Here is a 12,695-nt window from a genome sequence, read left to right as displayed (position 1 = left end):
CTCAAGAAGTACAAACTCCTTTCATTAAAATCATGACATTTGACATGTTAGCTATTTTTTTTTATATTTTTTGGGGGATTAAAATGAAATAAAAATACCAAAATAAGAGTACTAATTGTGTGTTTAGAAGAAGTTTATCCAATCAGACCCTAACTATCAAATGAGTAGTTACTTTAGGAGTACTAAAATTTGCTCATGAATTGGGTGTGCAAGTTGTTATCTTTCTATAGAGGTTAATTTTGGTTCAATAACGAAGATCATACTAGACCATGAATGCTGAAGAAAAAGCAAGTCTAAAAAATTAAGGAATGTTCTGCAAGGATTCCTTTGAGAGACTACTCCAAGTGCTTTTGCAAGAAGAGGAGAACTTGATGTAAAGTACTAATAACACCACGTTAACCTGATTTGAAATGCAAAAAGTAATGGTAGCTCGTTTGATGCCAACCCCAAATTTTAGAACCAAAAGCTAACAGAGAAGGACATCTTGTTGGACCAGCGACCTCAACAACTTAAGAGGAATAAACTTAGAATGCAAAAGAAGAAGCAATCAATTTAATTGTTCTTTAAACATGAAAGACAAGATTGATTGCAACAAAATAAATGAGATAAGGGAAGAGAGAATGCAAACACAGTTTTATACTGGTTCGGCAAATTCTGTGCCTACATCCAGTACTTAAGCAACCCACTTGAATGTTTTTACTCCTTTTGTAAAAATCCGTTTACAAAGTCTGAACCACACATGTACAACCCATTCCTTGTATTCAGGAATCCTTACAACTTAAGAGACCCTCGATCCCTTAATAAATCTCTTTGAATGAGAGCAAAGAAAGAAGAATTCTCTCTTGAAGAGAAGGATATTACAATTGAAGTCCATGGAGAAACTCTTAATAGATTTGCAAGTGTTTGCCCAAGAGTTTCTTTTGAGAGAACATTTGACAATGAAGTTCTCTTGGAATCTCTCTCATTTCCTTTTGAGAGGATAAGACATTTTGAACAAGCAAAACTCTCTCTTCAAAATTCATGCCCAAGTCACCTATTTATAGGCCTTTGATGGTCATTCACAAATTCAATCAAAAGATGTGACTGTTGGTAGATTTTCTAAAAACTCTCTACTGGTAATTGATTACAATGTTTGTGTAATCGATTACACAGTTATAATTTGAAGGGTCATGACTTTTGAATTTGAATTTCAGGAGTTTCATTGTTGGTAATCTATTAAAGACATATGGTAATCGATTACATGTTCAAAATTCAAATTCAAAACCCTTTTCAACAGTTCTTTTTCATTCTTCCCTTCTGGTAATCGATTACACTTCCTGGTAATCGATTGTCAGAGCCTTGCATGACTTTGAAATCCTTTGTTTTGAGACAAGGCTTGATCTTAAGTGAATCTTGAAACAAGACTTTGTTTGTTGAAGCAATCTTGAATTAATCTTGAAGCAAATGCTTATCCTTTGAAGCGGTCTTGTTTGATTTTTCTTTGGCATCATCAAAATTCATGTATTCATACATTTATACATGTGCTAAGGTAGTGAATCCAAAAGCTAACACCATAGGAAGAACAATGTTTTAGGTTAGTAGGAACTTAGGAATGCATTGAAGAAGATTATTGGTTGAAAGGCTTGGGATTAAGTATTTGGCATATAGTTGAGCCTGTGCTACAATTGTTTTTTCTTAGGCGCTAAACGAGGTTTTTCACTGACATAATAACACATTATATATAGGATTGAGTTTTAGTGTATCTGTTGCATAACGTCTGTGTAATGAATGACTTTTGTGACTCGTTAAGTGATGGTGGATAATGAATTATATGAGTATGAGACATTGTGTTGTACTTGAGATGTGTTATTATGAACATGTGATTAATGTGAAGGTGTGGAATATGATTGTGTGATTAAATCCTTGGGACAAGTGATATTACACAATGAGTGGTAAGATGATGTGAACTGTGCTAAGTTGAGCTTGTAATACTATATTAGATATATGTGATTTTGTTTATCTTTACCTCTTTAGGAATATGATAACTCACTCCATGTGTGTTGTTTGTGTTTGAATCTTATGATGATCTCGAACCTTGTGTTTATGAGAACAAATGATTACATGGATGAATTTAAAGAACCTCGTGCTAAAAGAGGTTGAGACACAATGCTCTGATAGGATATAACATTAAGACATGAGTTTCTATATTAATAGCATGAAATTTTGGACATGTAGTTTTATCATTTTATTTCACATGCTGAGTCTTTAGTTCATTCATTGGAGTCAACCTTATTTTGGGTGGAAGATGTTTTCATACCCTTATTTAATAAGTTTTTAATATGATGATTAACATGGATATTAACCTTTTACACACGTAAACTCTTTTATGTTCATTGAAAAAAAAATCTCTTCAATTAATTTTGCATTTTTATGTATGATATTATATAAATATGTATGTCGGGGTAGAGGATGTCACAAAGAGCACGAGGGAGGACCTAAGCCCATTCAATGATGGTTTTAAATAAACTAATATTGGCCATCAAATTTCAACATCAGTTATACAAAAACCAATGTTGAAAAGTTCTTTCCACAATGGTTTTTTGATAACCGATGTGGACAATTTGGAATTAATTTCAAATATGTCATCACGTTAATTTTGATGACGATTTTTGTTGAACTAATATTGATGAAGCAGTATAATTTTTTTGTAGTAGTGTGAAAACAATTCTTAATCAGACTTTACTTACCGCTTAGTCAAATTCCGAATTAGTTATAGTTTGTTTCCTCTAATGAACCAAAGAGTTAACAAAAAAAAAAGATGAAAAAATTGAGACATTATTAGGTGGTCTAGGACCACCACCACATGTTGCATGATTCTTTATTAATCAATTGGGACTATAGATGATGCGTGATGACCCTAATCTTTTGAACTATCTAATAATTTTTCGTTTACTACCTAGCATGCACGTTTAAATTATGTTCAAGGTAAAATAAAGACACATCATTCACGATCTATACCATTAATTCATGCATGTATATCACACGTAACAAACATTTTCTTTCTTGCCTCTCATCATAACAACAGGGAGCGCACCCATCAAATTTCAAATCCTTATAGTACCAACAGATTCCCTCACTCACACATAATAAATAACAAACACTAAAATACTTACTCTCGGTTGTTCTACTCCCAATTACACTATCTCATCTTCTACACTCAATTACACGAGCACATTGCACACACACTAATCCTCCACCCTTTCTGAATAAGGTTTCAATTGCGTTACTCACTTGTTCATTCACATCTTCACTCTTGTAAGCACTCTACCCATTTGCTTATTCTCTCTAAAACAATGGTGTAATAAACTTGATATGTTACTCTCAAACCTAGCCTTACTCTCTTCCCCTCAACCTCAATGCACACACACACACGCCTTAACTAAATTAGTTGATCCTCACATGTGTATTCTTGGAGGCTTAAAGACAAAACACAACCCTTATTTCTCACCTTTATTTTCTTACTCTTTAGGCATAAATAAGTCATGGTGGTCCATTTTGAGCCTTTCAGAGCTACACCCAACACTAACATCTTTGACAACAACATTCCAATAACTCTTTTATTTCGCTTCATTTCTAGCTTGTTCCCAATTATAGTCCAAAACACGGTCAAGGTGGAATACCATCCACAGACCCATTTTTAGAGGAGCATACAAAATATTTAGTTTAATTATATGAATACTAAAATAAATTTTTTATACAATTTTAAAATTATATAAAGAACTGTTATACAAAATGAAATAATTTTCAATAAATTTCTTTCAGGAATACAATTATTAGTACTTTGTATCACAATTTTTTAAAAACTACAAAAGGGTTGTGATTGTATATGGACAATTTTATCAACAAAATGTAAATATGAATAAGTTAGGAATATAAAAGAAAATAATAAAAAGTAAAAACTTAACTAACATATGATAATTCCTATGATCTTATGACAATTTCATTTGAACAATTAAAAGTCATGAGAGGTTTTAACAATCGAATAAAAATCAAGCTATATTAAGTTATTGTAAGACATTTAATTATTTTTGTAATACATTTACAACTAATAAAATAAGATTAATTATTGTTGTTATTGTTGTATATACTTAAAAAAGTTTATCAAATTTGAAATTGTAAAAATTGTCTTTGAAATATACTACGTCACAAGATATATTAAACAATCTTACATGTATTATTAATAATTCTGGAAAAAAATAATAAAAAAAGACAAAATTCAAATGATCTCGGTTTTTCTATAGGACACCAAAAATCTCAGAGCCAACTTGCTTGTTCCAATTATTTTGTCCCTTTTTGAGTCTCTCATAACACCTCGTCGCCAGACGAAATTAAAGCACCGTGCAACTTCATTCTGTTTCAATTACAGCATTGGTTTTCCATTATTTCACGGCAGATTTTTTTTAATGATCTCAAGCAACATCCACATAGAAATATGACATTCCAACAATATTGGCACCCCATAAATAATGAATTCTCCATAGAAAGCCAACATAATTTTATTGATAAAAAAGAAAAGGAAAATTAACAAAGACCATGGGGGAATTAATATACCAAAAGCCATGACAATAAAACGAAACAAAGCTTATAATTAGGATGGTCAATATTATTCCTAACATAGATTTCTCTAAGAAAATGAGGGTCTTCATCCCATCAGGAATCTAGAAGAGTTGAGGCCCGCATTTGTCAAACAATTAGCACACCTATTTCCATCACAATAGGTATATAACAAACAACAAAGATTTTATTTTCATTCGTGAGGGAAAAAAATTATAAGTATTTTTATTTTTCACGATTAACCAAAAGTAATCATTCTAGGACAGATATTGTAAGATACTAATAAATTTTCTACGTGTAATTTACTCCTAAAACCAAATTTAGTTTCAAAGATTATTTTCTTTTTTTAAGAAGATTTTTTCTTCTATTGTTTTGCTTTAATAAACATTAGTCGCAATCTCCTCTATTTATTTATTTTATTGTTTGCTTTTTTCATTGCCAGCTCTGTAACATCCTATTTTTTATAAAATAAATTAAAAAATATTTTATTTAAAAATAAATAGAATTCTAAGAAAATAATGAGATTTTTGTAATTAAATAAATAAGGAGAAATAGTTTTATTAATTAAAATAATGCTTTTAAGGTAAATAATATATATATATATATATATATATATATATATATATATATATATATATCACAGAAAATAAAAAAGATATTTTATTTATTCATTTAATAGAGAGCAAAATAGAGTTCTTTTTTTTATAAAATAATAAAATAAAGAAAAAATATAGTAAATAATAGGCTGAGAGTACCTTAACTATAAATAGAAACATATTAGGTCAGATTTTACATTTACAATATGTCTCTAGGCTCTCTCTCACTCAAATTCGTTTTTCCTTCTCCCTCTCCCAAAATTCTATCTTTTTCTCGCATGCACTCAAACTTGTTATAGTAAAACTACGATCTCAGACCCTTTGACTGTTGGATCATTGTGCAATTTGGACACCACATCCGGGACTCATTTTTGCACATTCTCATCTTTGGGGTTTGTGAAATAATATTTATAGAGAGAAATTTGTCTCCCACAAAGACAATGAAATTGAGACTCCAATCTCTTCTCCTTCTCTCTAACACTTGGAAACCGTAGCAGAGCAACAAGAAGAAAAGCTTGAGAAATCTTAGGAAATCATTAGAGACGTTGTTATCACGGTCAGACTATACATGTGTGCCCGCTTAAAAATGTAAGGATGAATTTATCATAATTGGGGTTAAATAAACATGTGTAACAATCTTTAGAGAATTAATTTGGAATTAATTTTGGGATGTTTATTAAATGATTATTCTTATTTTACAATTATAATTATGATATTGTTGTTTTTAACGGACCAATTGATGTCTTAATGCGAATTGGTTGATAAAATTGAGTGCTCTTAGTGTTTTAATGTTTTTGACCTATGATTTTGATTCCTTTAATTTTGATATGATTATGTGAAAATGTTTGAGGGATTTTACTCCCCATGTTGTGAGAAACATTTTTGTATAATTTATTTGTTTTGGACAAGAGTTACTAGATTAGCATGATAAATTATTATATTGGGATCATGAAATTGTGTTTAAGTGATAAATTGAATATGTGATGAATTGTCAGATACATGTGTACTGAGATATTGCATGTATTGAGTTTGTGAACTATGAATTGTACAATCGCACAATTATAAGACCCTTTAAGGGTGACGATTTTTTACGCGACGAGTATTGTGATGGGATCCATTGTGGGAACCCGACGAGTTGAATCACTTTGAGGTGCGACAAATTAAAATGATTTTGAAAACAATTGTGTAGTTGTATATATTGCATAGTTCATAGGTAAAGTCTATGTTTGTGCCATGCATGTATTAATACTATATGATGTGTATATGATTCATGAGGTGTGATACTATGTTACTTTAAGATTATACCATTGTGATTGAGATTAAGTATATGTGATAAATTGAGTATGTATTGAATTGTAATATACATGTGTATTAAGATGTTGTGTGCATTGAGTTGTGAGCTATGAACCGTACAATCACACATATGTAAGACCCTTTAAGGGCAACGAGTTAATGCGCAATGAGTATTGTGATGGAAACCATTATGCAACCCGACGAGTTTAATTACTTTGAGGCATGAGAAGATAAAATTATTTTGAGAACAATTGAGGAGTCGTGTGTTTTATATAGTTCATAGATAGAGTCTGGATGCTAAAATGTTTTCTGGATTGGACCTGAATTAGGAGGGAGAAACTCTAACAGACTCTTTAGAGTCTAGGCCTTGGAGGTAAATACATCCGATTTGAATGTTCCTTTAAGCCTCGATCTGCTGATCCCACATGATTGGAGCATTCTCACAAAATAACGTGACTCTAATTAGTTTTCCTATGATTTTACCTTGTGAAAGTAACCTAAGTTACCAGTGTGTGATTTGTCATGTCATGTACTCCTAGGCGCCTGACGAGATTTTTCACTGACATGGTACCACATTATATATAGGATTGAGTCTTAGTGTATCTGTTACATAATGTCTGTGTAATGACTATTGTGACTCGTTATGTGATGATGGGTAATGAATTATGTGAGTGTGAGACATTGTGTTGTACTTGAGATGTGTTGCTTTGAACATGTGATTAATGTGAAGGTGTGCAATATAATTTTGTGATTAAATCTTTGGGATAAGTAATGTTACACAATGAGTGATAAAATGATGTGAATTATGCTGAGTTGAGCTCATTATACTTATATTAGATATGTGTGATTTGTTTATCTCTACCTGTTTATGAATGTGATAACTCATTTCCTGTGTGTTGTGTGTATTTGGATCCTCCTCTGATGATTTTGAACCTTGTGTTCGTGGGAGCAAAAGATTAGGTGACTGACTTTAAAGAATCTCTTGTTAGAGGACGTTGAGACACAATGCTCTGATAGGATGTGACATTTGAGGCATGAATTTTTATTTCAATTGCATGATATTCTGAAGATTTTTTTTATTTTATCTTATTACACTGCTTAACTTGAGTTTTTTGTAAACTTGGACAACCTTGTTCTGAGCTAGATATACTTTTAATAAGTTTTATTTGGTAATAGTAAAGCAAATGTGATACTTTTACCCACATGATTTTGTTTACATAATTTGAATAAAATTAGTTTAATTAAATTTCAGTTTTTTTATATGTTTTTTTATTATTTATATATATGTCGGAGTAGAGGGTGTTACAACCTCGATTGCAGCAATTGTTATCAGTATTGCTATTTTCTTTTCTTTTTTCTTGTTATCTTGTATTTTGTTATTTTCTTCTTACTTTTCTACTCTTGGGGAGAGTTTATGAGGGATCCACTCTTGTTCATAACACTCCTTTGTTGCCTGGCCAAGTAAAGGTGAGTGTGGACGAGGTTAAAGATGCAGATGCTGCAGTTCCTGTACCCACTGCTGAGGTTTCCTTAGTGGGGCAGACACTTCACACCTTCCTTGCTTGGCCGACACATCTGATCAAGTCTTTATCAAACCAAGTACTTATTGTCCTTACTATATGTTTCTTCTTTTTAAATTAATTCATTAAGCGTGCCTCAAATTTGGCTATTTAACTTTGTTTCATGAACAGGTAGCTGTGTCTCCGTCAAAACCACCTCTGAAGCGCGATTCGGAGGTCGATGATCCGCTTTATCTGATGACATTGACCATCCCAGAGCTTTTCTTGAGGCCTTATCAGGTTAGATGGGATGTCACCGTGTTCGGGGTCGTTAATCCAGATTTCCCACTGTACATAAAGCACGAAGACCTCTCCAAAATCGCACACGGTGGTCAATGTCTCAGCATATCAGTGTTACAGTTGTGGATTCTGTAAGTCTTTATATAAAAGGCTTTTATTTACCTAAGTTATGGCTTTCAATTCATAAATATTTAACTTTGACTTAACATAAACAGGCATCTCACTGAAACATGTATGCGAGCGGGGAATTCTGATATCTATGGATTCCTCGAGCCTCAATCCATTCAAGAGTTTGGGCAATCGCAGTTTGAATATGAAAGTTACATAAAGAGTTGGATGCAGAGTTCACAACGCGATGTGTATCTTGGAGCCTACCTAAATGGGTAAGTCACAAAATAACAAAATTTAATTAATGTTACTAATGTACTAACCCATTTTAGGTTCCATTGCAGCGGACACTGGCAGATGGTGGTCATCCTGCTCAAGGAACACTTAGTTGTCTGGTTTTGTTCATTGCATAACAGGCCAGACAACTACCTTAAGGGGATTATTAATAGGTTAGTGTTGTTTTCAATACATTTGCATTGTAATACCTCAACGTATAACACCAGTTTTTAATTGTTACTCATATGGAACAGTACTATCAAGGGTCTTGATGATGCTCCACAGCCTAAATCAAAGGCTCCTGCTAGGTGGATTGTCGTCAAGGTACGTCATTTACATAAAACTTCTACTTATATATATTTCTTTATGTGTCTGCACACTAGTTGTTTAATTAATATCCAAATTTCATTATGTATTTAGTGTAATAGACAAAAAGGAACTACTGAGTGCGGCTACTATGTCATGCACTGGATGTTCACCATCATTTTAGGAACTTTTACAAATAATTGGGAAGCAGTAAGTTTATTTCAAAGAAAATTGATTTATTTATAATTTGTATTACATTATTAACTTAATATGATTTATTTAATCATGCAGTATGTTAACGACCCTAGACCATTGGAGCATGAGAGATTAAAAGCATTGCAGATCCAGTGGGCACAGTTTTATCTCCGAATTAGAGATCAAGCCTAGGATTTAGGGACATTTTTTAACATTTTTTACATTTTTTACATTTTCTATGTAACATGAACATTGAATTCATTTGTTGATTGTTCTTTATAATATATAAATCTGCTATTTGATGTTTATTATCATTAAAACTGCTGGAAAACAGAATAAAATGTTTCTTTGCTGTGAATTGGGCCTCCTGAAATTGCATTTGACAGGTACAATTTTGGGGTTACGGTAAAAATAGAAAGTATATATAAAAAAAATATTTGAAAACAATATCGGTTATTAACAAAAACCGATGTTAATATCGTTACCAACATCGGTTATAATACAAAACCGATGTTAACGTTTGTATATTAACATCGGTTTTTGGAGAATAACCGATGTCAGCATTTGTATTTTAACATCGGTTATCTGTAGATAACCGATGTCAACTAGTGTACATTAACATCAGTTAATTATAAATAACCGATGTGAATATTTGAATATTAACATCGGTTATTTATAATTAACCGATGTTATACACAAAAAACTACACCAAATAAGTGTATGCATCATCAACGTTGACATTGGTTTTCTAGAAAAATCGATGTTAAGGGCATATATTAACATCGATTTTTCTCAAAAAACTGATGTTAAACTAACATATTAACATCGATTTTACTAGAAAATCGATGTCAACGTTCATCATGCGTACACTTTTTTTGCTGTTGTTTATTGTGTTTAACATCGTTTATTTAGAGAACTAATGTTGTCATATGTATGTTAACATCGGTTCTCCAAAACCGATGTTAACATTCATACATTCAACATCGTCACTTTCAACATCAGTTTTAAAATCGATGTAGAATGTTCTAAATAACCGATGTTGAAAGTGTATTTTATAATAATGTTAACTTAAGGTCATTCCTAATTACACATTTTATTGATCTACTCTCAAATCTCGATCATTCTAACGCGAACATTTGCATACACCATGTTTTATGTCACAATACGGTTTAACGTAAGGTGGATCACAAATAAAGATTGCGCAATCAGCATTGGTTTTACATCCAGATTTTAGGCTTGCTTTAGTCTGGTCACATATGCAAATGCCGTTATTGCAAATAGTTTTTTCTTTACAGTAAGGTAAAATTGAGATGCATTCAACATCTAGATGACATTCACCATTGCCCAGCATTCTTGGTATACCCATGAATCCAAGCCCTGCAAAAAAAAAAAAATACAAATTTTGGTATTACTAGAACATTCCTTGAGTTTTATGTGTTTTCATGTGCTCAATTTAAGACGTCAAGGGAGTTTACCATTGCAAGCTATTAAAGCAAGAACCAGCGCTGCAAGAGTAATCTTGACTGAAGTCATCCCTACGCCTTGTTTTAGTGTGGTGTTTGTTAGGTTGAGACCTAAACAATAGAATTTTCTAACTATGGATTCGTTTGATACCTTCCATTACATATTTATAGTACTATCTAATCAATTGTTTCGTTACAAAAATTTAATAAATATATTATATTTATTAAAATAACCTTTGATAATGTTTTTTAATTTGACTAAATATAATATGTTTCAAAATGCAGTTTTCTATAAAATTTTATAGGTAAAAAACTATTTTGTTTTCAATATATTATATACGCATTTAATATTAATTAAACAAGTAGTATATATATTTATATATTTAGTTAATACACGTTTTAACCGTTTTTTTAGCCTAATTATATGTTAATGTTTATTAAATGGCCGGTCATGTTTCCTTAATAGTATAAGTTTTAATATTTAAATATATATATATATATATATATATATAAAATTCAATTTTAATTTTTAATTATATAGTATGCAATTCAATATTAAAATTATAATTATAATCAATATTACGTTTATTGAATATAATATATTTATTAGTTTAATAGATTAATATATGTACATGAATATAATAGTAGCTAGTCAAGGTAACGTAAACCAACGCAATTGATGCGTTCTTTCTACTAGTTATCTTATATTTTGTTATTGGGACCTTACATGTCTTTCCAAGGAGTTTGACTAAAATTTATTGAGACGTTTCCGAAAACTGCTTTTAATTTTTTTTTCTTTTAATTTATAAAAGGGTTTGAATAGTTGTTTATTTTCTGAAATGGTATTCCTTTGTAAAAATTGTTTTATAAAACACGTACAATTCGTTCTCAATACTTTTTGACTTGAGCACAAGTATTAATATTTTTTTTTCATCTTCTGAAAATTAATTTCATCGCTTCATGTTTTTGTTAGTTGTTATTGTTGGGTGTTTAATTAGTGTCTATAATTTTAAATTTAAACCATGAAGAGACCATGAGCAGAAAGAATCTCATCTCATGGACCATGCATTCCTGATGAATTTCTAATAATTTAGAATGTACCTTAATAGCATGCTTTCAATTGATAGGTTGTATTTTATATTATTTGATTAATTGTATACAAAAAGATGTAGTTCACTAAGAAACATATGATTAATTTACTTAAATTTTATTCCTGTAAAATACATCATTAGAGAGGGCGTTCAACTTCAGCTTAAGTTGCTGACAAAAACCATCGGCACGTACTCCACTTAAGTTACTATCATATTTTGCTAAAGATGCTCTGTAATATCCCATATATGTCCATATATATGGATGAGTAAGATTTGGGTTACTGAGGGTAAACTGATGGAAGTTGTAGGGGCTCAAACACAGGGTTACCGTTTGGGTCAGTACCTTGAAATCTTCATATATGCATCATTAACATGTATATGCAAACATTCTGCAGGTACTTAGGCATCAGGGCTATTTAAGTGGGATTTGAGTGATTATTTTGATATTTTACTGGTATTAGTTGGAGGATACTTTGGCAATATTCTGTGTTAGTGTGTCTGCCTACATGTAAACCAGCACTTCTTGTGCGTGTAGACTACCCTATTACTGTTACTTATATATATATATATATATATATATATACACACACGTATGTATGTATATATATATAATCCCTATTTGGGTTATCCAAAAAAATAAAAATACATAAGTGTGTGTAAAGGTTTTGTCCATTTGGAAGATTATTTGGCATATATTTGAAATTCATGTTGGACTGTTTAGGGAGAGAGATTTGATACTGTGTCCAGATCAGAGAGAAAACTCATGCTTTAGTTGAACTTTAGTTCCATAACTAGTTTGCTGAGGAGGAAAACATTCTAATTATAGTAATTAAAAAAGTTGTAATGATTTGCAAGAGATTGTTTTCCATTTATCTTTGCATTATTTGAGAAGATATATACAAAAACATGGTTGGGATCATTGTATGATGTTTAGTTGGCTTAGGAGCTTGGAAGCTCATCACGATTTTGTCTCTG

General features: G+C 31.2%; 1 long non-coding RNA gene across 1 annotated transcript; it reads right to left on the bottom strand.

Moving 5' to 3' along the window:
* Positions 1-10,240: 10,240 nt before the first annotated feature.
* Positions 10,241-10,761, bottom strand: LOC114414375. The gene is made up of 2 exons (XR_003667202.1): positions 10,642-10,761; positions 10,241-10,543 (listed from the first exon to the last, which is right to left on the bottom strand). It is a non-coding gene; the product is annotated as an uncharacterized LOC114414375 (long non-coding RNA).
* Between the last annotated feature and the right edge of the window lie 1,934 nt (positions 10,762-12,695).

This window comes from Glycine soja, chromosome 6 (assembly GCF_004193775.1).
Source record: "Glycine soja cultivar W05 chromosome 6, ASM419377v2, whole genome shotgun sequence".
NCBI lineage: Eukaryota > Viridiplantae > Streptophyta > Magnoliopsida > Fabales > Fabaceae > Glycine > Glycine soja.
Note: the sequence above shows the minus strand (reverse complement) of the source record. Positions and strands in the feature narration are given on the sequence as shown.